This window comes from Platalea leucorodia (genome assembly GCF_965183815.1).
Source record: "Platalea leucorodia genome assembly, chromosome: 2".
NCBI lineage: Eukaryota > Metazoa > Chordata > Aves > Pelecaniformes > Threskiornithidae > Platalea > Platalea leucorodia.
Window position 1 is genome coordinate 65,819,064 of NC_138824.1, and position 25,971 is coordinate 65,845,034.

A 25,971-nucleotide genomic window follows, 5' to 3' on the forward strand; every position below is an offset into this window, starting at 1 on the left:
TATGATATAGGCATTTTGAGAAACTACAGGGGAGTCTCGAAGTTTTTATTTTGGATACAATACCATGGATGGCTTTTATGAACTGCATATGATACCATAAATGGCTATTATAAAATACGTATTTTCTCTTTAAATAAAATTGAAGATATGATAATCTGTATGTAACTGTCAGTTTTAACATTATTTGAGCCTTTTGTTTTAAGTAGCTAGGGTTTTTTTTTCTTACTTCTTGCAGAAAATAATTTTCTGGTTGTTTTTAAATTTCAGAAATCAACTTACAGCATTTTCATGTCTGACTACTGGTATTGGAGGTTGATCCCATGCAAAGAAACTGGAAGCTGCAACTGTTTCGCCACAGCCAACCAGTCTAATGAAGAGAAAGAAGAAGACACAAACCCTCAGGTTGTGGTATCGGATATCATGCAGCTTGTGCAAGATAAGCAGGAGGTGCCAGAAAGCGCAGCAGGTGAGAAAAATATAGTGTATTTTGAAAACTGTCCAGCTGGCTGCCAAACTGTGTTAAGAGGAGGACTGGTGGCTTTAAGAATTTTAGCGATGGTGTATCATCACTAGCAATGAGAGCAGGGCAGGGAGCCCAAATAAAGGAATAGCAAAGTATTCACTTGGAGGAGGATGATGTCACCACAAAAACAAACGTTTAGTAGCAGCCAGTGAAGAGTGAAGAACTTTACTCAGGAGGACTGATACTTGCTCTAAGAAATTAAAATAATTCCATAAATTAATTGGTTAGCAAAAAATAGTCATCCCAGAGAAACGCGACCTACCTTCCTACAGTTTTAAAGTGATACTTTAGAGAACTGCTAAGAAGCAAGTACAAAATACATCTGCACCTTATCACATTGCTTTTGTTGCTGTGGTCCATAAGCAGGAAACTGTACTGAGTGCTATTTTATAGTTACAGAGATAAAGAATACATTTTTTTCCTGTGCCATCTGATCTTATATTTACCCATGCAGGAGGCTGTTGCATTCATATATGAACTGTCTGACCTTTGCCTTGGTCCTAGTGCAGATGGACTATAATTCTATAATTTGATTAGCAGTTGCATCTGGTAGCAATTGGTCTTTATTAACACATCTTCATTTCATTTTGTTAAATAAATTTTTAAAAAGTCTCCTAGGTAATTAAAAAATATCTACACATACTCATGCAAACCTCTCTAAGCTGGAAATATGATCCAAAACCGGAAAGGTGAAATTCACTAAAATGTAGTTTTGTATTTAATATACAATTACAAGGCAGGATATGACTCCTTTGTAATAAAAGAAAAAAAGCTCATTCTTTCAGCCTGAATGAGCTAATGATGTTGATGCTACTACGGAATGATTCATATTCTGCTCTGGCTTAACAGGAAGTAGTGATTAGAGTAATCATTTTATTTGTGTACTGGTGAGGTCTCAGCCAGAATACGAGGTTTCTTTTGAGGGCAACAAGAAAAGATACAAAAAAACCCTGCAGAAATTCCAGAGGAGGATGTCAGGATTGGTCAGAGATTTACAAAATATGACTTCTATGGAAATAAGGAGGGCGTATCTAGACTACAAGAGAAAGCAGAAGGGAGAGCGCACATATTCTGACTTTCTAGTGGAGATCTTTGTAAATTATGGAGGAAGCTTGTTTTAATTTTCTTGTTGTCTGTATCTAATAGAATAAGAATGAGAAAATGCAAACTTGATTCCTGCAGAGAAGATTTAGACCTAATTGGGGGGATTGCCAAACAGACTACTTAAAGAGTTTGTGCAGCCTGTAGCCTATTCTTAATGAAATCTTGAGTGAAACAAACCACTGCTGGAGGTGAGGTAGGTGTATGTGATTCTGTCTTAGTGCTTTGAGTTAGGCTAAGAGATTTCAAGAAGTTTTTTTAGTACATTGCTTCTGTGATGGAAGAAGAAACAAACGAGTTGTGGGAAGGCAGGCCTGGAGTATGAAGTCAGAGGAAAGATAGTTCTGTCTTGTGTTATCTGGAGGATTTAAAATGGAAAATTGCTATTCTTCCTTTCCAGAAGTTCAGGAGAGAGCTGTGTTAGGTTCAGACTAAGGTACCTGTGTATTCTCTGTTGGTGTAACAGTGATTCAACCGTTGACGGGTTGATCTACGAAAGAAGCTTAGTAAACTGCACAGATCAGAACAAATGCAGTGAAGGTGGACCAGGAAGTGAGTGTATATACATACTTCATAGGCATGGGACTGCCTATAATAACCTGCACATACTTGGCTGTGCTAATTTCACCTTTTAGCTGTGGCTGCTGTCCTTCTGTCACTGAAGTCCATGTGAAAGGAATATGAAGTTTAGTGAAAGAAGTTCTGGACTAAGTTTCCTGGCCTGAGATGTAGTAGATTTTCCATTGAGGATTACATCCCTGCCTGGCTTGACAGCTGAATTGCAAGCCATTAATCAAAACCGAAAAGCACCTGATAATACTCTTTGTGCCTGCAAAAGTGGGACGTAGTTTTCAAAAAAATGTTTGTTTTCTTTTGGCTAGAAGAGGAGAACAGCATGTAGACAGGCAAAGGAGCTTTCCCAAAGCTAGGTATGAGAAACTTAGTTGCAGATAGTTTTCTGGTGAAGTTATTAAACTTTAAAACTAAATTCAGTATCGAAAGCTCTTTCTATGTCATAGCTAATACTGTTGCTAGTATCAGGGATTGAATGGATCATTGTGTTTGTGGCCATTTTATTGGGCTTTGATTTTTAACAAATTATTGCTCTTAATTGATGCAATCTATATGTTAATAATTTCTGACTTTATCAAGGAACTGCTAAAAAGAATCTGCTCTGAAAAGAACTGCAGCAGCATAACATGGTGAATATCTAAAATGGGCAATTTGTATGTTGTTGGATGAGCAGTTGTCTTGCTGTAGTTCTAATACTTGTTCAAGTTCTTATTTCAGGAAAAGAAGCAAGTATTTTTATGGTTGGTAAAGAAAGCCATAGTGCCTTGTTACGTGAAACTAAGCCTTATAGTCTTCTGGTGGGAAAAAGCAGAAAGAAAAATGCTGCTGTGGAAAATAAACTCCAGCAATATTGTTGGAGTCTTCCCTCTTCTCTATTTTTGGCTTCTGTAAGCAAATGTGAGGGGTCTTAGTCTCCCTTGCAGACTAATGATACTGTAGGATGGAGAGCATCTTGCTGCTCTTCTTAGTTAAACCATATGTTGCTGAGGTTTTAACGCCTCTGTTCCCTCCCCCTCCCCAGGAACTCATCTGCTGTGCTATTGATATTATATTAGCAGCAATATTTTTACTGCAGTGATTTCCTAGAAGTTATAATTAAGATCAGGTCTTCATTATGTCTGTGAGTTTACACACTTTTGCTTGAGAACATGTTGCATCTTGGAAGGCTTAAAAGCCTAGCTTAGAAGTGGTAGATGAAGAAGAATGCAAAATTCAGCTTGAGGCAGGACACAACCGAGATGGAAGCGTGATAACATCTGACCAACTTGTGTGTGCTATTGCCTCGTTTCAGATTGTGTGCGTAATACGTCCTTCCTCCTCTTGTCTTCAGAAGAGGCTGGAAAATTGAAAGATAGTGGAGAAAGGATAGAGGCATGGAAGACAGTCCTGAGTCTTTAAAAATAAATAATAAAAAAAAAAAGTCCAGTATTTTTATTATTTTTCACTGTCTCTTATGTTGTTCTGCGTGGTTGGGGTTGGACTTCAGGAGTGCTGTGCTTGGAGGCCTGTTTATATAACAACAATGGGTTTTTTTGAATGAGGCTTTTCTGCTCTGGAGATGGTCCCCTTCAAACGGTTGACACCTTTTATTCGTTCGGTTGTTTTTTCCTTTGTTCAGTTCAGATCTGTTTGGAATATAAACCTTCCACACAGGGTTTTTTAGCCTCCTGCCGTGATGCTAAAGCAATAGGGAAGCAGAGGAAACCTTTTGTGCTATCAAGATTTGCTAGTATGTCTTGGGAACTGTAATTGCTGACGTTGTAGCAAACATCCATGAGGGTGCTACAGTCAAAGCTTTTACAAAAGTAAGGGGACTATCATGACTCCGCCCAGGTTTTGAGGAATCCAAGGATACAGGTGACTACTGACTGAAGTCTGAAGTCTCCATGGTCCCAATTTACCCGAGAAGACATACCTCATGAGTAGAAAAAATTTTTAAAACAGTTTTAAATTATAAAACAGGTGTCTTTTTACCATTTTACATGATTGTTAGGATTTTTGTGTGAGAAATTACAAGGCAGCTCAAAAGGCGGCTGAGTGACTAAGTGATGTGCCAATTCTAGCACTTGTAACAGTGCTGCAAAACACACCATCAACTGTTGCACTCGCAGGCGCTTGCAATGCTCATCTGTTACATTCACGTGCTCTTGGAAAGAAACGTGCTTGGTATCATCTCAAAATGTTAAATTGTATTGTTTTCCATACATAAACACCTTTTAGGCACTGCTCAGTGGCATTACTGAAGCTGACAGCTTTGACTGAATTATATACCTACTACAGCGTCACTGTCTGGAACAGTCTGGCCAGGTTACATTATCAAGACCACTGATGGCTCATCAACTACATCAGAGGGGGGAAAAAACTAACAACATGCTGTCTCTTAAACACTTGTACATCCTGGTAACTCCAGTTATACTTTGAACCCAGAGTAGAATTTCAGTTATACTCATTAGCCCCTTGCTTCCACTAGTCACAGCTGTATAAATACAAGATTTCAGTAGTAATGTACAAGGGAAGCATTGTAGGCATTTATTATTGTAATAATGATAGTTTCAAATCAAGTGACTTTTCAGAAAAACAGTAGCTAATGCAGTTTGGATCAAGTGTATTCTATTCCTTGATGTCTACAAATACAACCTTTTAAAAATCTTAGCTGAAATAAGATACTTAAAATGATCTCTTAGAAGCTGCTTTTATTGGTAACTAAAAGACTGCAAGGATTAATCCAGTGCATTTTTGGGGAGAAGTCCTAGATTTACGCAATATATTTGTAAAGTTCCTTGATTCTTGGAGCTCCTTTATATTCTCCAAGAAGATTTATCCTGCTCAATATCTCACTAGAATTTTAATTCTAATTTGCAAAGCTGTGTACACTACACCATACCTGAAGTAACAACGTGGTAAAAAGTGATGAATATCGAGGGATTACTTATAAACTAGATTAATACAGCTAGCAGGTATATGTAGAAAATGAGGCTATGAACAACATACCAAGTATTTTCTATGAGGTTGTTTGCATACTAAAAAAAAAAAAAAAATTAAAATGTCAATTTAAGACCAAAATTTGTGAGGCAGTTGGAGATTTCTTCTGTGTTAGAATTCCATCTGCAGCTGTGACAAGACCGCTTTTTTCACGGGAGTGACAACAGCATGCTGTCATCTGATTAACATTGGTACGTCTTCTGTGGAATGAAGATGGCGTTGTAGACTTCTCAGCCTGTCCACGCAGATGCTGAATAGCCCATGACCTTTTTTGCCTTTAAAAATAAGCCAACTAGGGCAGGAGTCCCTAAGCTATAGTGCACAAGCCACTTAGTCCAGCACAGAGCTGGGAGCTATTGCTGTCCCTGGTGGTATCTGTCATAATGCTCAAGGATGGGGGACTCGGGATTTATTTTCTTTTTTGTGAACGTAGAGCTGGGATCACCATAACTGTTGGCAGAGAAGAGTACTTGTTTTGCTGTATGCTTCTCTTTGTCTGCTTGGTGGCAGTGGGTTGTCCTTAAAGGACTGGCTGGATTTTATTGTGGGAGCTGTTAAGTATATCCATGCTGAGCTTTCTGTTTGGTACTGATAGTTTGATGTGAAGTGCATGTCCAAGTAAGATATAGCAAATATTATGTGTGCACAGTTAGCATTTCTCAGTGTTCAAAGCTATTTGCTTACAGGGGAACCCAATTTTATAAATAAATGTCTTTACAGGCCTGTTCCTTTACTGGCTGCTGTAGGACTGGTATCAGCCTCAGCATGTGTTTATGAGCCAATGTTTTATGGGTTTGTTAGTTAAAAGAACTGCTTTTTGTTAAAACTGAATTTCTGCTGAAGGAATTTGGCAAATTCTTAGAAGTTTAACTCTTCAAAATGAGACGTGTTTAAAGCTAATTGGAATAATCTATCTAACAACATGGAAAGGAGAACCTTTGCACAGTAAGCCTCATTTGTATTGTGTTGCTGCTTCAAGTAATAGAGCAATGAAATCCCAGCTTGATTAAAATCAGTAGGAGTCTTGTCAGGATTTTCATCTTAAGACTTTTAAGCTATGCAGGTTAACCAGCCTCTTAAATGAAATTAATATTAAACATCTTACTCTAATTCCTTCTTTCCTGGGAATTACAGCAAATATGGAATATATAAAAATAACTTCTTTTTCAGCTAGCAGCATTCAGTTAAAGAAGTTAGAGCAGAAATGCTCCATTGGTGTAAAAAGGCATTGCCAGCTAAAAATGAGCTATGGAGAGGTGTTTCAGTAATGTCAGCAATAAAATTCAGAGTGTGTGCATGTATATATGTCTGTAATTTGGTGCCACACTGGATGGATTTTCAGTTCAACTGCTGTGTGCTTTCCTGCTTGTGTGGCTATTTCATGCAGTAACAGAGAAAGCATGCCACTTCAAAAAAAAAAAAAAAAAAAAAAAAGGCCTTTTCAGGAAACAGTGCTGCCTGAAATTACTCTAAGCCTTTATTACCTGCTAGTCATCTTTTTTTTGGCCAGGACACTAAGATAAAGTTGAAGAACTTATGGTACCACCTGCAGCTATAGTGAAGGCATGAAAGCATTTTTAATTTTTCTTCAAAGTTCCCTGAACCCAACTGGCAAAGATATTAGGGAGATGTTCCAAGTACTGTGTGCTGCAGTGGCTTATACTGATCCATTGCAACCTTTAGTGGTGTATTGGAAATACCTTTGCTGCGTTGTTGCACTTTGCACTTCCTTATACTTTTTCCCTGTTTTCTGTTGTAATAAGCAGCCCAGCCACAGCATTTGTTATTTTTCCCTTTCTATTCTCCCATTTCCTAGAGAGTCTTTTGCTTTTCAGAAAGAGTTTGGCTGGGGTTCCTTGTTAGCTGTGAGATCCCGTGAACCTGGGAGGTATAACTGGAGCTCTGCCAGCCTGCCTGCCTTCATTTTGCTGCCTGTTCTGTGCCTGGAGAGCTCCTTGCCAAGGGAGAGGCAAACACCAATAATCTGTACAAAGAAGCAAGGACTTTTTAAGATTAAATTACAGGGAAGCTATACTTGCTTTGTTCTGCATGGTGTTCAGAACACTTTCATGGTACGATGTGATGCAGGTAAACTGAAATTTGGCGTTTCGTCAAATAGTGGCATTTTTATGTTGCGTAAGGAGGTATGAAATTATTCTCTAGCAACATTAAGCTAGTAAAAATTAATACAACTTTCTTGGGTTTATATATTTTAATATTACGTAGTTATAGATGTTCTTTTGTTTATAATCTACTTGAAATATACAGCCATTTAATCAGAAGAGAAAGCAATAACGTTTAGTTTATTATGAAAATTAATAGCTTTTGTGATACCTCTGAATGTAATGAATCTTTCTCTTTTGATTTAAATTATGCTTCACTTTTCAGATATTCTCCATGCAGAGGATGAAACATTAGAAACTTGCTGAAACTAAAGTAGGAAAGCTTTGTCAATTCTGTTTAGTCCCTGACATAAGTACCCTTGTGCTTTTGGTGCCTCAGGTGGCTCCAAAGAAATTGGAAAAGTGCCTAAGCAGCAGTGTAATTGAAATTCAGGAGGGGTTACATGTCTAACCTGTTTAGGCATTCTGTAAATCTCATTTTTCTGCATCTGTAGGCAGTGATTATCTTTGTAAATCTGCTTGATTATAATATCTAAACAGGAAAATAGAAACTCTTATAGAAACTGGCTTATTCTTCTGACAGGATAGTGCATGACCTTAGACATCTCACACCTCCAATGTGCCCCCTGTGTAATGAAGAGCAGTTGCATGGCAAGTTCAGAGTTCTTCCTCGCTTGTTGCCTCCTCTGCTTCTGTAATAGCAGACTGCTTGCTGGATTTGGCACTTGGTCCTAAGGCTGTGAAGATGGAGAAGTTGTGAATGTAAACATTAGGTCTTGCATAGGTGCAATAGAAACTGTCTGAGCTACAAGGTTTCACGTGCTGCCTTAATATCATTTCAGCATCACCTACACATCTGTAGGGTAAAAAGTGGTGGGTTAGATTGACTCACTGGCTTCCAGCTGGACCATTTGTCGTGGAAATGAATTGCTTTGCCTCTGTTCTAGCCAATACCTAGATTAGATGTTGGGTTCAGTTGTTGCCTCTGGCACTGAGGAATTACTCAGGGCTGTTTCATGCAAATGCATGGATTTGTTGGGGTTAATCAATGCACCCTCTTTGAGTGTTTATAAAGTCAAACCATCGCTACGTAGGAGGAGGGAGCTTTGATAGAAATATTGGAAAATAATGAAATAAATTATTTAAGTTTGGGTTTTTTTTCAAGTTTATTCTTGCATTTTGCTATAGCTACAACAGGTATTTATGTCCACAAGTAAGGCGTGTAGGAATCTTTCTACCACTGAAAATAGACAGCTGTCTGGGAACTCCTTTTGTTCATTATTCGCAGGTACAAACTGTAGACTAGATGCATACTGATATGGCTGGGTTTCTTTCCTGTTGAAAATTGTGCTGGTTTAGAGTTGACTGGAATTGGTTGAATGGCCAGCTGTCAAAGGGAAACCTTTTCCTCCAGCTAAAGATATTGTGTTTATTTTAATTGCTAGAGGCTAAAGAGAGTTTATTTAATTTGAACATGCAATTTAAGTTACTTAATGAGCAGTTTTATTTTCTCAGCTCAGCTTATCAGATCTGCTTAAGCCTATTTGTTGATCATAAGGTACATTAGAAAAATTGTGATTCATTAAAATTATTTGTTGCATATAATTAGATTCTTGCTTGTAGTCTTAAAATGTCATCTAAACTAATTATTGAACAGATAAATATATTTTCCATTGACCATTACTAACAAACTTTTTATGCAAAGAGGAGGAGGGAAGTAAATTTGATATTGCATCTGGACTCTGTCAGTTTAAGCTTACTGCTATCAAATTTGCGGCACCTGTTTTGCAAAGGCTTACCTGGGGAAATGTACTTTTGCTAATTACTAAGTGTGTGGAGGGAGGGAGGGAAGGCTCTGCGGTAGCCCTGCAGCACATGTGAGTTCCATCCAAGAATCATCTTGGGGCAAAACAGCTATGCTGAAAATGATGGATTGACTCAGTTTCTTTTAGGGAAAGCATCAGTGGAAAATAAGCTGCCTGGGATTAACTGCTGCCAAGGAGACCTGTCCAAAAGGTGAAAGTTCCAGGGAAACCACATCAGTGTTGCTTCTGCTGAGGTTTCTGGGAGGTGGCGGACAGATCCTCGAAAAACCAGGCTGTCTTGCCAGCAGCTTCTGTTTTCAGTGAGGTGTGTGGATACATGCATGACATTGTGCATGTGCAGAGAATGTGTTGGAGACCTCTGTAATGCTGTCAGGACTTTCCAAAAAATCCAATTGGAACAAGGCTGGTGGGCCTAAAGCAGCGTCAGTTCTCTTAATGCTGCCTGAAGTCCTCTTCACTAGCACTCTGTGTGCTGAGGAGAGGTTTTTTCCAGGAGAACTCCAGGAAGTTTCTTTTTCCACATAGGCAGGGCTTGCAGTCAGAGGAGTGGGGGGGAAAAAAATACAGAAAAAATGCCCCATTACACTCGTTAAGGAAGCAGGTTTACTTCCCCCCCGCCCCCCATTACTGCTTGTTTTGAGAAACACCTCTCATTTTAGAACATGTACTGTATGTTCTAGAACTATATTATGTATAGAAATTTGCTCTTCCATCTGTGTGCTGTAGTATGCTTTTGTATAATTCCAGCTCTGAGCAATAGTACGATGTGTTGTATCATGTACCCTCGCATATTTCATTCCACAGAAATCATCTGTGCCTGCCCTTTTCTTTGTGGCAAAACACATTTACATAGAAAGGCTATAAATGAGATTCTAGAAGGTATCACAGTGGCACGCGTGTGTGCAGCCAGGACCGATCCCAAGGGAGCAGCTGGGTTGCTTTCCCATTTTACTAACCGGTGTGGCTGCAGCAGGGCTGCTGGGCTTGCTTTGGTTCACTGCACTGCAAAGGAAGAGGCTCACCAGCAGTGCGCGGGAGAGCACAGTGCCAGTGTTTGGGGGGCTTCGGTAGCGTTTAGATATTTAAGTCCGAGAGAGCGTCCCTCATTCTCTTTGTAATTCCTTGAGTAGTTTTTCTGGTGAGGATTGAGCTACCTGGGGTTGATGGGTCCCCTTGACTTTGCCCAGAGCTGCTGCCTTCTTGAGAAGGCTGTCTGCAGTTTGGCGTGTGCCATGCTCTTGAGCTGCTACCTGTGCCCAGTACCTTGCTGAGCTTCTCAAAAGGTAGGATGGTCAGCTTTGTGCAGGCTGGATACAGAGGTGTTGGGGTTCCCGACAGATGTTGTAGCGAAGTGGTTGGAGCACTTGCCCCACAAAAAGAGAGCACTCTTTGGGTTCCTCTTCAGCCTAGCGGGCTGGGTGGATTCCCAGCTGCCCGGCTGCCGGGCTCTTCCTGGGTGAAGAAGTTGTCCCAAAACCTCGGGTCCGTTATCTGGTGTGCATTGCCCAATTTACACATAGAGTCGAGATATTTTCCTTTATTACATAAATGCACAGATACGGGTGCGTGGTACAAACCAGCACACCGTTGGTGTAAACTAAGTTATTTATACACAAGATTTTGACATATTTAATCGTCTAATACATAGTCATTGTTACTCTGTTAAATGATTGGTTAAAATTCTTTGCCTACCATGTAAATTAGTACACATGCTCACTATGATTTTCGAGACCTTTACTTCCTTAACCTTTTGGATCGGCAGGTTTCTTGAGTGGGTGGTCTTTGAGTCGGTGGTCCTGATCTCCCCCTGCCGGAATTACCTTTCCCCTAAGTTCACTTAACTTTGACAACACTAAGCAGTCCTTCACGGGCTGTTAACGAAGCAAACTATCGTTCACTTTGGGGTTCCTTGTTCTGAGACAGATATCCTGTTTCACGATGCCATAGTATTGTTAGGATAAAACGGGCAAGGTTAATCTTTACCAACATCAAAGACACTGTCTTGAAGGAGTCAAGATTCACTAGACCAGAAGGGGTGGTAGCAAAGGGAAACTTGGTTCCCTGCTGACTGAGGGAGGCCCTAACTTGTAAAATGGCAGTCTTGAGTTTTGCTCTCTGTTTCCAGTAACATCTATACATCTAATAAATAATCACTTGATATGTGATGCCTAATCAGTGCTTGGACTAGGGATCCTGTTCTCATCTGATTGCACTTTAAATGAAGGAATTGAGTAGATGTCAAAAGCCAGGCAAGGGCTATGACTGTGAACCCTGATCGTGATGTGTGCCTTTCAGCAGGCAGATGAAACAGCAGTCTCTGCAGAAGGGCAGAAAGAGGGATGAAGCTGAGCTACCCCTCTGTCGTTGTCTTTGGCTTGCTTAGATGGAGCCTGCCAGAAATGTGGATTATCCTGTGTCCCTCTCACAAGGCCTCAATTCTTCTTGTGCTCCATTTAGGGAATTTAGACCCCGGTAGAGTCCATTATGGAAGGCAAATGCTGGGTGTCATTAGGCCAAAGTCCTTTGGGATTCTTGGTTTTAGCATTTAATAGGTCCACATGTGATCATCTTGTTCTCCGTGAAATTTTGAAGAACTTCTGCTTGGTCTGATCTGGCTGATTATTAGTCACTGCTGTTTGTTTTTTTTTTTTAATCTGTGTAAGTGTTTAACAGAGGGAAAATAGATCTAAAGAGCAAAAAGGTGTATAATAAACCTCTTCATTGCATGAGCTTGAAGGTTGTTTGAATACTTTTACTGGCAGAGTTCCTGTCAACTGGTTCTGTTAGCCCAGTGTATCTAACACTCCTAGAAGATGTAATATAAATATGTTGTCTCCAAATGGCAACTAGAAGTCACTGCTATTATTTTATCCATCTTTTTGTTGGGTTTGTTTTTCTTTTGGAGGGGTCGGTAGAGAGCAAATGCATATTTAAAAGTTTTGTTCCTTTCAGTTCTGGTTTTGCAGTGACTGGGATGCAAAAGTATCCAGAAATAGATACTGTAAGTATTTTCTGCTGCTGTGCCTGGCCCTTTAATCTCTTTTAAGAAATTGAATCTTGCTCTTCCATGCCCAGTAGATGTTGCTGTTGAATCAATAACACCGAAAGAGGACAAGGGGGAAAAAAAGCTTTCAGAGCTCAGAAGGTATGGTACATATTCTGGTATCTTATCCAGAGAAAAGAGGTCTGATTTTAAAAAAAAAAAAAAAAAAAAAAAAAAAAGCAGCGCCCATAGTGTTTTCATTTATATATATCAGCTTGGGAATCTGCAGCATAAATGAGAAGTAAGGATTGTATGTGTAACTTTGAGTTATAGTTTAATGTCCTGTGGAAGAACTGCAGGGAAAGTGGATTTTTCTACCCTGCGTCTCCATTATGGTTTTACTAAGTATTTATATTTTGTACTCTCATCCTAAGAAGCATAAATCATGTCAGTCAGGGTGATATCTCTATAGCATGACACAAGTTTGCAAAGCTATGCCATATGGTAAGAATAGGCATTCCTGTAGCCTCTCCAAGTCAGCATTCTTCCTTGGAAGCTGGGGCTTTGCCAAGTTGTTGGAGCACCTTTTAGGATGAAAACTCGTGATACAGGGTGGGTTTTGCATGCTTTTATCGAAGGAGACAAGGCAGGGCAGGCAGGTCACTTTGGGAGAGGAGACTGAAAGAGGAAAACACTTAAAGGTAGCATGCCTTCTTTAGCAACACCTGTTCAATAAGATTATGTGTAGAGAAGGCTGTTTTTTTTAATTTTATTTTTTAAATGCAATCTGGTCTTCTAACAGAGTATGAGGAATGGTTTGCTATTGATCAGAAAAAATGTGTGAATAAAATATTGAGTAAACAAGTAATCTCAGTGCTGAATTTTCTTTCCCTGTTATATGGAAAAACATCTGCAGCTATTGGTTTCTTTGGAAACAAATTCACTGCAAAAGCTAAATGCACTGCACTGAGCCTGTCAATTTTACTGCATTTGAGAAGAGTTTAACATGCACGCTTGGACCTTTTTACTACATTTGTTCCTCAAATGCTGTGTCATTTATGCTGTTCTCGCATAAACCACTTGATCAAAGGAGATGTCCAACATCCAAAGCATGTCGCACAGAACAACAAGAAAGGTTAGTATTTACAAGCCTAAACATGGACAGTATGTGTGTATATATATATATTTTTACTTACAGACAGCCTCTAGGTTTCTGAACACTTATTTTTGAAGTCTTGCTTTTTAAGGCTCAGTGCTATTGTGTACATATTGTTGCAGTTTTGGCTGTTTTTTGGAGTTGGAGATCAAAGAGCTGCTGAAAGGAATTGCTGGTACGTTTGCCTCATAATAAGATTTTGGCAGGACATTGGTTTTATTTGTAGTTTATTTGATTAATTCAATATGGGATACATGTATGTGTTCTCACAGATTAGTATTTTTGTTCTGTCTATGAGGGGAGTATGATTTCATATATTGTGTTAGAAGATTTTAGTGATGCTTAGCTTTAGCTGCTGAAGCCAAAACCAAATCTGTGCAACAGTGTGGTTGTGTAATTATATCAGGAAGAATTAATTTAAAACTTACTTGCGTTATTGTACTTAAAGAAAGAGAAGTTCCGTTAAGCAAGAATTGCATAAGAATTGGATTGTTTTTCGGGAGGTATGTTCAACATAGCTTCATGTGTCACCTGGGTCACAAGTACCTGAAGTCGAAGTCGCATTTGTGACTGTCTTTCTGTTCATAAAATGGTTTGCCATATATACTGGAAAAATAACATATAGTACTGAGAAGACTATGCTGTTTAGAAAAACACTTTTAACACATGTTGACAAAACATTGGCTGTATCTTGTCAAATATTATAGAGACATCTGGCAGTGATTCCATGGTGGGATTGCTTGCTAAAATAGGCTTTAAAATGTTTCATAAACTCCTTTTCCTCTCTAAAAGGAGGCAGCTGTTCACATGAAATTGTATGTAAGTTTAGTCACTAGGCCCTTTGCATTTGGGATTTTATTCATGAGTATTAAACAACCTTTGAATCTGATACCTTACTGTGTTCTCCCCACAGGTAATGTTGCCTGTCATTTCTGAGGTATATCTTTTTAAAGAGTTCTCTCTCTAGAAAGGACTTGAAGTGAAGTTTTCATGGACTTTCTTTTATTACTATTTGCTTTGGATGCTCTAAGTTACTACTATTACATTAGGATGGGCCATGTGCTCTGTGTATACAAACTGAGCCTATTTGGGGATTGGGGAGGTGGGGAGAGCAGGCAGGTACTGTCATTTCCATGAGAAACTAGTCTTTAGTTTTAAATACTCTTTTGCAAAAGTCAGGGGGAGAGGAAGGAAAGGGATAGAAGTAGACTGAAAGAATCATTGGTATGTCAGCTGTTATTCATGATCTATCTTCCGAATCCTATCCTATCCCTCCTTGTTGCCTGTACACATTTAAAAACCTAGAAAATTAATACAAAAATACTTATTCTATTGTAAAGCAAACAGTGCAGTTCCTTGAACAGCATGCTGCCGAATCCCATCAAAGCAATAAAATTAAAGGTAAACCATCTAATAACATAATTACTTCTACTTTTTGAGAGCTGTTTGCCTGCAACCCATTAGTGCACCACTGCTAATTACTTTACACACATGAATGGGATGACAGCAAAGAGAAATCTGGTATTTAGAAAGATGAAGTAGGGTAGCAGGTTTTTATAGGTAACATTGTGTTACGGAAAGTTTTTGGATAGTTAAAGAATATCTGGCTTCTGTATTTGATAACATCATAACATCATTTCAAACATTATTTGCGAGGTTGTTTATTTTTATGCATTTCTTTTGTTTTACCCAGTAGAGCCTTCCAGCCAAAGTTACTTAGTGATTTTTGCTTTTGTAGCAGGTGATCCTAGCAATGGCAGATCCAGCCATACTAATAACCACAGATGCAAAGGTGACTACTTCCTTAATGCCTGTTTGTTTCTCTAAAGGGTTGGCCAAGATCTTGAAGGAAGTAAATGGCTCTTAGGGGGATGCTAATGCAGATCAGTCTCTAGGGACCAAAGAGACTTTTCCTTTCATGTGTGTTGGTGTGGTATAGCTAAAGTTTCAAGTCAGGCCTTGCAGTGCATGATATCTGGCATCCTCAAGCCTTGTCTATCTGCTGCCTTTTGGAATTGCAGCTTTTAAATTATATTTCGTGATTCTAGCCTCCCTGTTCTCCCTGCTGCTCCTCTGTGCTCTGCTGATGCATTGACAGTATTCGTCTCTGAAAAATGCTCTTCCTCTTGGGTACGCAGGTGGGAATGGTGAAGAGGATCAAAATGTTCTCCTTCAGAGATTCAGGCATTGCCATGAAGTATGCAGGAAGGTGATTGGAGACTGGTCATCTGCTCTCTTGGAAAGAGGTGTATAGTACCATAATTCTTTCTTTCCTTGATGTCCTTTCCAGGCCTAACACCCTGACAGTAATCATGCAGAAGCATTGTATGCTATGACAAATATACGACCATGTACAATGAAATAGTGTGAGATGCTGTGTTTTTTGTCAGACGCGTTAATGTATTTTTCCTTTACTTCCTTGGAAATTTTTGTGTACTTCTGAATTTTTTTATTGTCATAATTTTTTTTAATGGTGTCGTAAATAACATCTGACTGGAGCTGAACCAAAACCAGCATTGTAGATATGCCCTTTGAATCAGCACATCCAAGTTGTACAACTGTGTTTCAGGAGGCATTGAGCTACTGAGCTTTTGAGGGAACTATGTGCTATACAGTTCAATCTTAATGTGGTACTTACATTTGATGAGTAAATGCAGATGGGTAAGTGGCAGAAGTGCGGGACAGGACGGCACTGATGTTCTGCGGAGTCTCTGGGGGGAGCTGACAGCTGAAGGAGCGAGTCATTTTCAGCCTATTGAAACTGGCCTCGTAAAGAGAAGAACTCCGAGAGCAAAACTTAGCAGAAAGAAACTTGAAGAACTTGAGAAATGGCAAGAGTACAGAACCTGGAATTTTGTGGAAATCTCCTTTCAAACTTTGTTTAGGTCTCATTAAACATGACATGACTCAATGGACAACAGAATACAGTGCAAGAACAGCATAATTACAAAGCAACTGTTGACAATTCCAGTGTTGAAAATATTTTGATGTACCAGTTGGTGCATCCTGGAGGTTATTAGTTACCAATACTGTGCAGCTGACCTGACAAGATTGGATAGGGTTAGAAACAAACACGTCTCATGAGTTGGAATAAGAAATGATGTACTGTGCTCCGGGGATGAGTCTCTCTGTGAGCCGGTCCCTCAGGATTTATGTGGGTTTATGGAGCCAGCTCTTGGTTGTGGTTGTGATCGACTCAAAAGGTGGTTTTTAAAATATCCAGATGTTAGAAAGCTTAAAAAAATATTTGAAATTAAAGCCCATGCAACTTCTTATGTGTAATAGATAGTTTGTCAGAAAGCACTTTTTTTACTGCATTTTAAAGACAAAGAAAGTAAAAAGAAACACTATTGCATTAAGCTTGTCACTGACAAAAGAATCTTTGTTATGGATTGGAAATAGCTGTAAGAGTGAAGGCGGGAAAATAAGAAAAAGCAACAGCAGCACATAATCAAAATAACAAGGAAATGCATACAGGCACACTTATATTTTTCTTTCAAAAGCAGTAACTATTCAGAACCGTGGTCCTTCAAGAAAACGAACAGTAACACTTTCAGAAGGCCCATTAAAGCAAAAGTTCAATCTTTCTGTTTCAAGAAAGCATAAAATGGTGGTTTGGATGTGGCTTACAATGTAAAGAAGCCTATATGACATTTACCTACTTTACCATAACGAAGGCAGAGAAACTATAAACTGAAGAGCCATCCTTTTCCTTCATCTAGTGAGGTATTGTGCAGACCAGCTCCCAGGAAAGATCAATTTAATTTGGCTGGTTTGGGAAGTAGTGTCTTCTGTAAAGAATATCAAATGGGAAAAAATGATGGGATCTGAAAATATTCACTATTTCATATTCTAATTAAAAAAACCCCACAAGTCATTGTAAACTGGACGTAGTGATTTTTGCCTGTCAAGAAATGAAAAATTTGTAGTTGTCTGCACAAGCCTTTTTTTCAGAGGCATTTTTTTTTTCCTTACCTGGAATCTCCTGCCACTTTTGATGACATCTGACCTGGTCTTTCTCTCTTGTATTAAGCATCTGTCAACACAAATAACCAGAGTAAGAAAATAATGCTATTTTATTTACTGAGGATTGTATGCAATAAAATAGATGGGGGAATTGGCCTGTTAAGGAAACATAGAGAATTTTTCAAGCTCTGTTTTGAAAGACACAAAGGCACCACTGAAGGACCCATGGTGAGGGCGAGTGTTCTGCAGCAGGACTGAGATCTTGTTCGGGATTTGGCCTGTTTGGCTGCAGGCTAAATACCCTTGTGGTTGTTGGAAATGATTTTCCTATTCCTGGATACTTTTTGAGACTTCTTAAATTTTCCTTGTACTGCATCAGGACAAAGCCAAGTCCTTTAACAGTGCTTGGGGTGCAGTCCAGGAGGGAGGCCAGCACCCAGGGCAGAATAGTAAGTAGCCTTGGGGGGGGCACGTCTTCCAGAGGTGGGCAGCTCACCCAGACTGATCACAAAGTGCATTTTCCCACGTCCTCAGTGCGTTCCCTGAGTATTGCACTATTTCCTTTTCTGAGAAGGGAAAAGCTTTCTGTCACCCTAAAGCTCCAGTGAATGCTGCATTTTGAAAGATGTAAAAGTGGAAAAGGGCAGTCAAATTTTAAGGTACATCCCATTAAAAAAAGTTCTGAATTAAAGTTGACATCCTTCTACTCTGTCCTTTATCTGTGATAAAACTTGTCAGTCTGTTCCTCAGGGGTAAGCACTTCAGTTTTATTCTGTGCAATCAAATTGAATCGTCCTGGAAATACCCTACTTTTTTATTCTGAATACTTTTTAGATTGCTGATTGTATGTGAAATTAACAATTGTAAGTGACAGTTAAATGTCACATTTTGTTACAGAGTAATTTCCTGAGAATGTTTTAAATCAGCCCTGACTCTTGAATGGTAGCAGACCTGCTAAACTTTTATGTGTATGGCCAGTTCTTTTGAAATAGTGACTTTTACAAAGTGGGGCATGTAATAAAATTTGGACTTTTCTTAATACTCCAAATCTGAACACACACAAAAAGGGATTGATTTAAAGTGTAATAGTTTTTAGGAGACCTCAAATGTTTGAGCTTTAAAAAATATTGGACTGTCTTTTTAGGGGGGGAGAAATTAATTTTCTGGCTCTTCACCCTGCATTTCCTTTGAAAAGAAAGCTACCATGACAAGAGAAAACAAAAGATGTGTTTGCTGGACCGATTTCATTTCTGCATTTAAATAGAAAATACTAGCTCTGGCAGAGAATATGACTATGACATCTCTGCATCCAAACTCTACCACCTATTTAATTATCATAGTACCTTTCAGTATCTGCTCTTCTAAAACAAGAGCTCCTCAATTTCTACTTTCTTCTACATTTAAAGTACTGTGGTTTTGTGTTTTTAGGGGTTGGAGCACAGTTTCCCTTGTGTGGCCTTTCCTTTAATTATGCATACCTGTGGAAGTGTCCCAAGGAAGAAAATAACAGTGATACTCCCTTTCTTTCCATATTATTTCTGTTTGCAGCAGGTTCTGTCCCCGCTCACCTGCATGATTCCCATCTTCGGTCTTCCTGACTTCCTACAGAAAGCGCTTCCTTCATCTATAAAGGCATCTCAGTAAACTTAGAAGGGTAGGGTCTTAACTTGGCATCGCACTGGCAAAAAGGCAATATTCATTCATTGCCATGCCTGCTTTTAGAGGAGTGCAGCTGCTGGCACATCTGGGTAGTTCAGCTCCACAGTCTAGAGAGGGATAAAGGGCTGGGGCAGCCCTCAGCTGAGCAGGGGCAGTTGGAGGTGTTACACTAAATAAACTCTTTCAAGGCTGTTGGCTCTGCAGTGATTACTTAATCCCATGTGGTAAAAGAGGAGGATGAAGAAGAAAACTGAATGTGGCAGTTACTGAGAAACTTGATGCTCTTTAGAAACACAGTAGATCAGTGGAAGAGATTCGAATGACATTTAATTCATTTGCTTCATACAGGCAAGGGAGGCTGGGGAAAAAGAAGACCCTGCCTGTTATGCTAGGAAGTATTGAAATCCTTGATCTGGTCAATCATTTTAAGTTCATTCAGGCCAAAGAGCCTAACTGCAAAACTTCACAGAAGTGTGAGGAATGCTGCTCTAGTGTAAAACTGAGATACAGGATATGAAAAAAATGAATTATGGAAGAGTTAGTGGCTAAGCTAAACTTAAGAACTGATCTTGATTTTTTTTTTTTTTTTTTTTTTTCCAAGGAGAGGCTAGATTGTAATTGATAAGGGGGAAAGAAAGATGTTTAGGGAAGAAGACTGAAAGTACTGGGAGCTGGACTGTAGCAAGAGTGGGCCTAACTGGGGAAGAGGCCACCAAATAGAAACGTGTATGTTGCATTTCATCCATCTTCTACTACTTCTCAGCCATGGGCCTGAGCAATAGTGGAAAGGAAGGGAAGCACCTACATAGAAAGAGGGTGAGGGTGAAGCTTTTCCCCTACTGCTGAGTACTTGGTCTGGGTACCACCTCGGCCTGGTCCCTGTGTGTGGCTAACACACATCCCAGGTGAGGGAGCGTAGAGAGCAGCTGCTAGGCCTTTTTTTTTCTGTATGGCACTTACTTTCTCAAAAGAAAATATTATGGAGGTTGATCTGACATGGAGGACTTGATAGGGATTTGGTAAATTAATAGGTTAGTAAAGCAAGGCATTATTTTGGTGGAATTCCTCTATTAAATGCTCCTGCACATCTGAAGGCTTCTTTAGTCTGTGTTCCTATATGAACCTTGCCCATACTCTGGCTTTGTACGGGTGCTTGAGTGTCAAGTTTTTAAGAAGAAAAGACTTTTTTTTTTTCCGTCCTGCATGTATTTGCAGGGTAATGACTTGTACAATGCGAAGTTCTCTGTATTCCTTGAGATTGTGAATCTAGGAACAATTTTCTCCTTGTGAAAGAGTGAGGTGTTGCCAAAACCAGAATACTGCCATCTCTGCTTATGAATCCCAGTTTCAAATCCCAGATGCTTTACATAATAAAGCCTAACTGGGCTGATTACCAAGAGAACTCAGTCATTCAGAAAAATAAAAGGGAAAAATCCCTTTGCTTCATGAAGGAAGAACTGGTGCCAAGAGGAGGTTGAAATGTTAGAAATGCATTTTCTGTTTGGATCTTTCATATCAACTGTCCTGTCTCCCCTTTCTTTCCCCTTTTATTTAAGGCTGGGGATCAGTATTGCTCTCGTGCAGTCGATGTATGTGGAAGTTTTTTGTAGGACCTGTGAGGACCTAGATTATGAAAACCACATTCGGTGGGTCTCTTCCCGCTCTGCAGGAGCCCAGCTTAGGTAAGTCTTTCTGGCTACGTCTGCAGCGTCTTAGGACAGCAGTGGTGCCATGGATGCCTGTAGCTTCATTGTTTACACAGTGTATAGAGTTTTGTCGCATGTGATGTTGGGGCCATCCAGAGAAGAGCATGGCTGACTTGCCTGCCTGATGTTGACCACGTGGCATCACTGGAAAGCAGTATGGGACGTTTGGCAGAGGATTCAGCTGCATAGGCATAACCATCCATATGCTCTGCCTGTTCTCTTCGCAGCAAGCGATGTGGTAGGGCCCATGCAAAGCGGCAGGGAAACTTCTATGTGTTTTAATTTCTTGTAGTCCTACTTTATATGCTAGAAATAGTATTTCTCCTACTGCAGCTGCTCTCAGGCTCTTAGAGAGACTAAACTCCTAGGGGTTAAAATGGAAGCCCTCTTGTGGATTAATAATTGATTAAAAAACAAGAAATGGAGAGTTGCTTTAGGTGGTCAGTTTTCTGTGGGTGGAGGGGAGTTACTGGTGGAGTAAAGCAGGGATTTCTGCAGGAGCTTCAGCTATTCAACATAATCCCAAATGAGCTGGAAAGAGAAAAGAAGCGTGGAAAGACAAAATACGCAAAAATAGCCAAATTCAATGCTAAATGCACATGGTTGGAGGATAAATTGGGGGTGCTAAGTAACTGAGCAGTAGAGTAGGTGAAATTAATTGTTTGTACAGAGTGATACGTATGAGAAAAGACAGCAGTGTTCCCTAAGCTAGCTGTACCCTCAGTAAGAGACCTCAGCTGATTGTGGGTAGTTCCCTGAAAACAGCAGCAGCTCAGTCGGCACTCAGTGTTGGTCCAAAAGGCAAACAGAGCATTGCAAACCACTGAGAGGGAAACCGGGAACAACGAAATCCTTATGTCACTGTGTAATCTCTGCTGTGCCTACTTCTTGAGTAGCATGTCCAGTTTTGTTCGCTTTGTTAGAGCAGAATTAGGGTACGCGGAGGCATGGCGAAGGCGGTCAGAGGTATGGGTTTGCTTTTGTACAAATAGGAACTAATTAGTGTAGGAAATTTTCTGTCTGGAAAAAAGGCAATTGGAGGGGACATAATATCACCTACAGTGGAGGTCTGTATAGTCATGAATGGCTTGGGGAAGTGAATAGCGAGTGTTTATTTCCTGTTTTTTTTCCACTGCTTCACAGAAGGCAATCTGGGGCACCCAGAAAAATTTCAGGAAGGTACTTTAAACAAAAGCAGTTTTTCACACAGCACATCGTTAAATTTTGGAACTCATTGGTGAATGATATTGTGGAGATCAAAGTAAAGTGAGCAGAGAAATCTTTAGGTATATTGTTGCAAGTATCTTTTGCTCAGGCAAAACTCATTACATGATTATATGTTAATGACTTAAGGTTACTGCTTTGGCTCCTCACATGAGAGGATAGTTGTATCTTACTTCTGGAACATTTTCAAAATAACTACAATTTCTTGAAAAGCTAGGTAATGCTTTTTGGCTGGAGCTGTTTGAAAATAAGAGGGGTGTAATGTTGCTGTGTTTGAACAGGCTTTGTTGGAGTCCACAGCCAAAACCAGAGCGAAGTAGAGTACTGAAGGAAAAAAAAATAATGTGGTTGTGGCTTTCAAACCCAATAGAAGTTTGGAAGAAAATCAATACAAACCTGCAGAAATCGGGTCAAATATTACATCCATGTAGCCCTGGAGGTTGACTGATTAAATTCTGCAATACATTTGCTTCTTGCAGTTTCACTGAAAGAAATAAGAGTACAGGCCATTTGACAAAAATGTTTTCACTGCGTTTTAAACATCTAAGACAGAACTGAAAGGACATGTGTTCCTCAAATTTCTTTGTGAAAGTATTTCTACGCAGTGCTATACTTCAGTACAAATTCCTCTGCTGCAGCAGGGACTTGCCTGGGACCACTAAGGATTTTTTGCTAGTGGTGATATATTAGCAGAAGTTAAAAATCAGAATCCCAGAAGCAGCTTGAATTTTTCAGTAAAACCAATATATATATATATATTACAAATAATCACATTTTACATGAAAAATGAAAACATTTCCTATTGTGTTTACAGACTCTTAGTGCTAGAACTGGATATCAGTCCTTTCACACACAAATTTTAATTTAGCATGAGATGTGTGGGGCTGAAATGGCATGTTTAACTCCCAAATATGATCATCGTGATGACCTGCAGAAGTGTGGGGTGTCAAGTGCAAGCTTCAAGAGAGTGAAAATTGCAATCATTAGTTCATGAGCTGTGCTAACAATATTATTTCCAGGACTGTTTTGATTCCCCAGCTAGCTCACGGTAAGGTACTGGTTTGATTTTTGTTGTAAGAAGGCTCAGTCGGCTTCTCTTGTTAAGAGTTGATTTTAATTAGTTTAAGGTCTGTTGATTTCCTCTGACTCAAGGATATTCAGAAGCCATGGATGATTTGGTTCGATTCCAGTTTCAAACCAGCAGGGATCCTAATCTCTCATTCTGTGGTTAAGTACATTGAAAATACTGTCTGTTTCCTTCAGTAGAGAAACTACGCCTAAGCTTGTTACTGTATCACTCCAGGCAAGACTGCCTGATCTCCCCAAATGAACGTGATTACACAAGTAAATGAAGTAAATGATTAATAAATAGAACAGTTTTAGGTAAACTAACATTTAGTCCAGCTAACTGAAACCTTTCACTTTGATACTCTGCTTGTGCCTTGCGTGTTTTGAATTTGTTTGAAGGTGTAGAAAGTATATATATAGTGGTGATGTTGGTATAACTGAGGCTTAACTAGCGTGTTAGAGTTCTCGATTCATTTTGCACAAGTATAAATAGATATTACGTGCGTGTGCTCCTGAAAGTTGACTCGCTGATGTGATAAAATCCATCAGTACATTTATGTCTTGCTTTTCATTTGTTATTTCACTGAGAAAACGCCGTGGAAAGATGGACCTAGTGATACATGAGAGGCTTAAGCAGTTTGCTGATTCTCCAAGGAAAATGTGAAATTGTTATTGAATTGAGGCAGGACACTCAAGGAAAGCTGGGATCGAACTAGCATCTTCTATTGCAGTAGATACTTATGAATGAATGAGTCTCCTGCACTCCTTGCTGCACTGGGAAACAGTGTAATCTTACAACTGAACTTTGCTGTTCTGCATGTGCTAAAACGTCTTAGGCCTCTAACTTGCTGCAGCCAACAAGTCCCGTTGACTCCTTGACATCTGGAGTTTCTCCCTGGGCTGTCTTTGGACGCGGTGTTCTGTCCCACAGCCTTTATTTCAAAACCAGCCTCAGCTATCCGTACGCACCCGCGGACTTGCACGGATCTTCTGGTTCCTTTGCTCCTGGTTCATCACCTGAATGGCCAGAGCCTGGCCTGGTAATCGTGATCTTGCTGCAGATCACTTGTTCCTTTGCAGAAATGTAATCATAAATAGCAGTCAGAAAAACGAAACACTTTTCCTGTATCAAGTCCCTATAGATGCTGTATTTCTGTGGGAATACTTTGTTAGGCAAAAGCTTGACTGAAGACTTAATTTTTTCATTTCTATTAATACAGAAATGAAAATATATATGACTATAGTCATATATAATAAATGGAGCTGCTGTGTAGGCCCATCATACTTAGAGTGGAAATAATGTGGGACTTTTTAAAAATGAGTGTTTAAATATGATCTCAATGAATTTTATTGACAGAGGAAGCCCAGATAGATTGATGGGTCCTCCTAAAAAAATTTTTTTTAGTTCATGGCCTCCAATATAATAACATTATATTGTTGAGAGTTATGAACAAGTCATTATAGGTATCCATATATGTTCCTGGGAAGGACTGCTGCTTTTTGCGTGCTGTTATCTGTAGAAAAGAATCTTTGTCCTAAATGACACAGCACAGTCCTTTGAAGTGTACAGAAAACCATTCCTTTTTCTTTTAGCCATAGGTGACCATTTATTTATTTTAATGGCTAAAATATAAGAGGACATAACTAAAACCAATAAGATTATTAGAAGACTCTGAGAATTCAGCTGATCATCATCAAAAACAGGCCAATAATGAGATTTAGTAGGCATCGAGATAATCTTGAAAAAGGAAAGTGTTAAAAGCCTCATAGTTTGAAACTTGTAAACCAGTCTGTATAAAAGCACTGTAAATCAATTACGAGGAGCAGTCGTACAGAGAGGCATTGTACAGCTTTCAGTCTTGTCAGATTTTCTGTATCCCTGAAAGTTTTCCAGTGGTGGTATACCCTCTATAGCAAATGGAAGTTTACTGGCTATTAGGCTGGCTTTTCCTAGTTACCTTCTACAGCAGTTCTCTTGTATATACTCCATATGCCTTGTGGGGTCCAGAGATCCTGACTCTAAAAACCCTTTCTCTAAGGTGGTAGTACAGATTTTATGGAAATCTTGATTTCGTGGAGTTACGGAGACTGCTGTGACACAACGTGTCAAGCTCCTCCAAATAGTCAGGAAGATGGCTGCGGTTATTTCGATGTTTAAAGGAAATTTGAAGTCCTCAGCCTTCAAAAATGACCATATCAAACCGAACATGAAGGCATCGTGCAGGCTGGTGAGAGCGGAGTAGCCTTGGCGTTGTCAGCGGGAAGGCATTTTCCTCCACAGCTGCTCACCCTGCAGCACACTGGCAAGAAGGTAGAAGGGAGCCTGGCGTTCATGTAAGCGTGAGGATGGGGCTTTCTGCGAGCTCCGGCTGCTCGCGTTCCCTCGCCGCGCTGTCGATTCAGCGCAGCCCTTCCCAGCGCTCGCTGCAGGCTGGGAGAGACTGGCGATACGTCGGCTAATCAACGCTTTGCATTAATTCTGACATTTGAGGACTCCACTGCGGGCAAACCCATACGCAGAGGAGGGGAGAGAAGTTTTAAGCGGTCCTGCTGTCATTAACATTCACGGCTCCGGCTTCAAGCGGCGCCCGCCTCACCCAGGCACTGCCAGGAGGGAACGTGCACCCCTGCCTCCCTTTGTGCCGAGGGGATCCGTGTGGAGTAATTGAAATGCAGGGCTGCGAAGCACTGCTGTAGTGGTCTGGTTTGGGGTTTTTTCTCCCCCCCTTCCCTTCATTCTTGGAGCAGGGGGAGCATGTTTGCTGTGGATTCTTTTTGTTTTATCAGAGAATGAGATGCTGGCTGAAAATTGAAGAAATGGCCCTAGAAGAATTGATGCAAAGATTAAATGCGGTTTCCCAGTGCGCTGGTAGGAGGAGCTGCTGGTCTTAAATAATGTGTTGTGTGGATGCTGTTAGTGATTTTGTAGGTTTTACAGAAAATCCTGGTAATCTGACTAGCATTCTTTATGCATGCTCGCATTAATAGGAAAGAAAACGTTAAGAGCTTTTGTCACCAGGTTAAACTTTTGTTTGTATTAACGCTAATTTGCATTTTTAGTGCTTAGATATTCATGAGGCA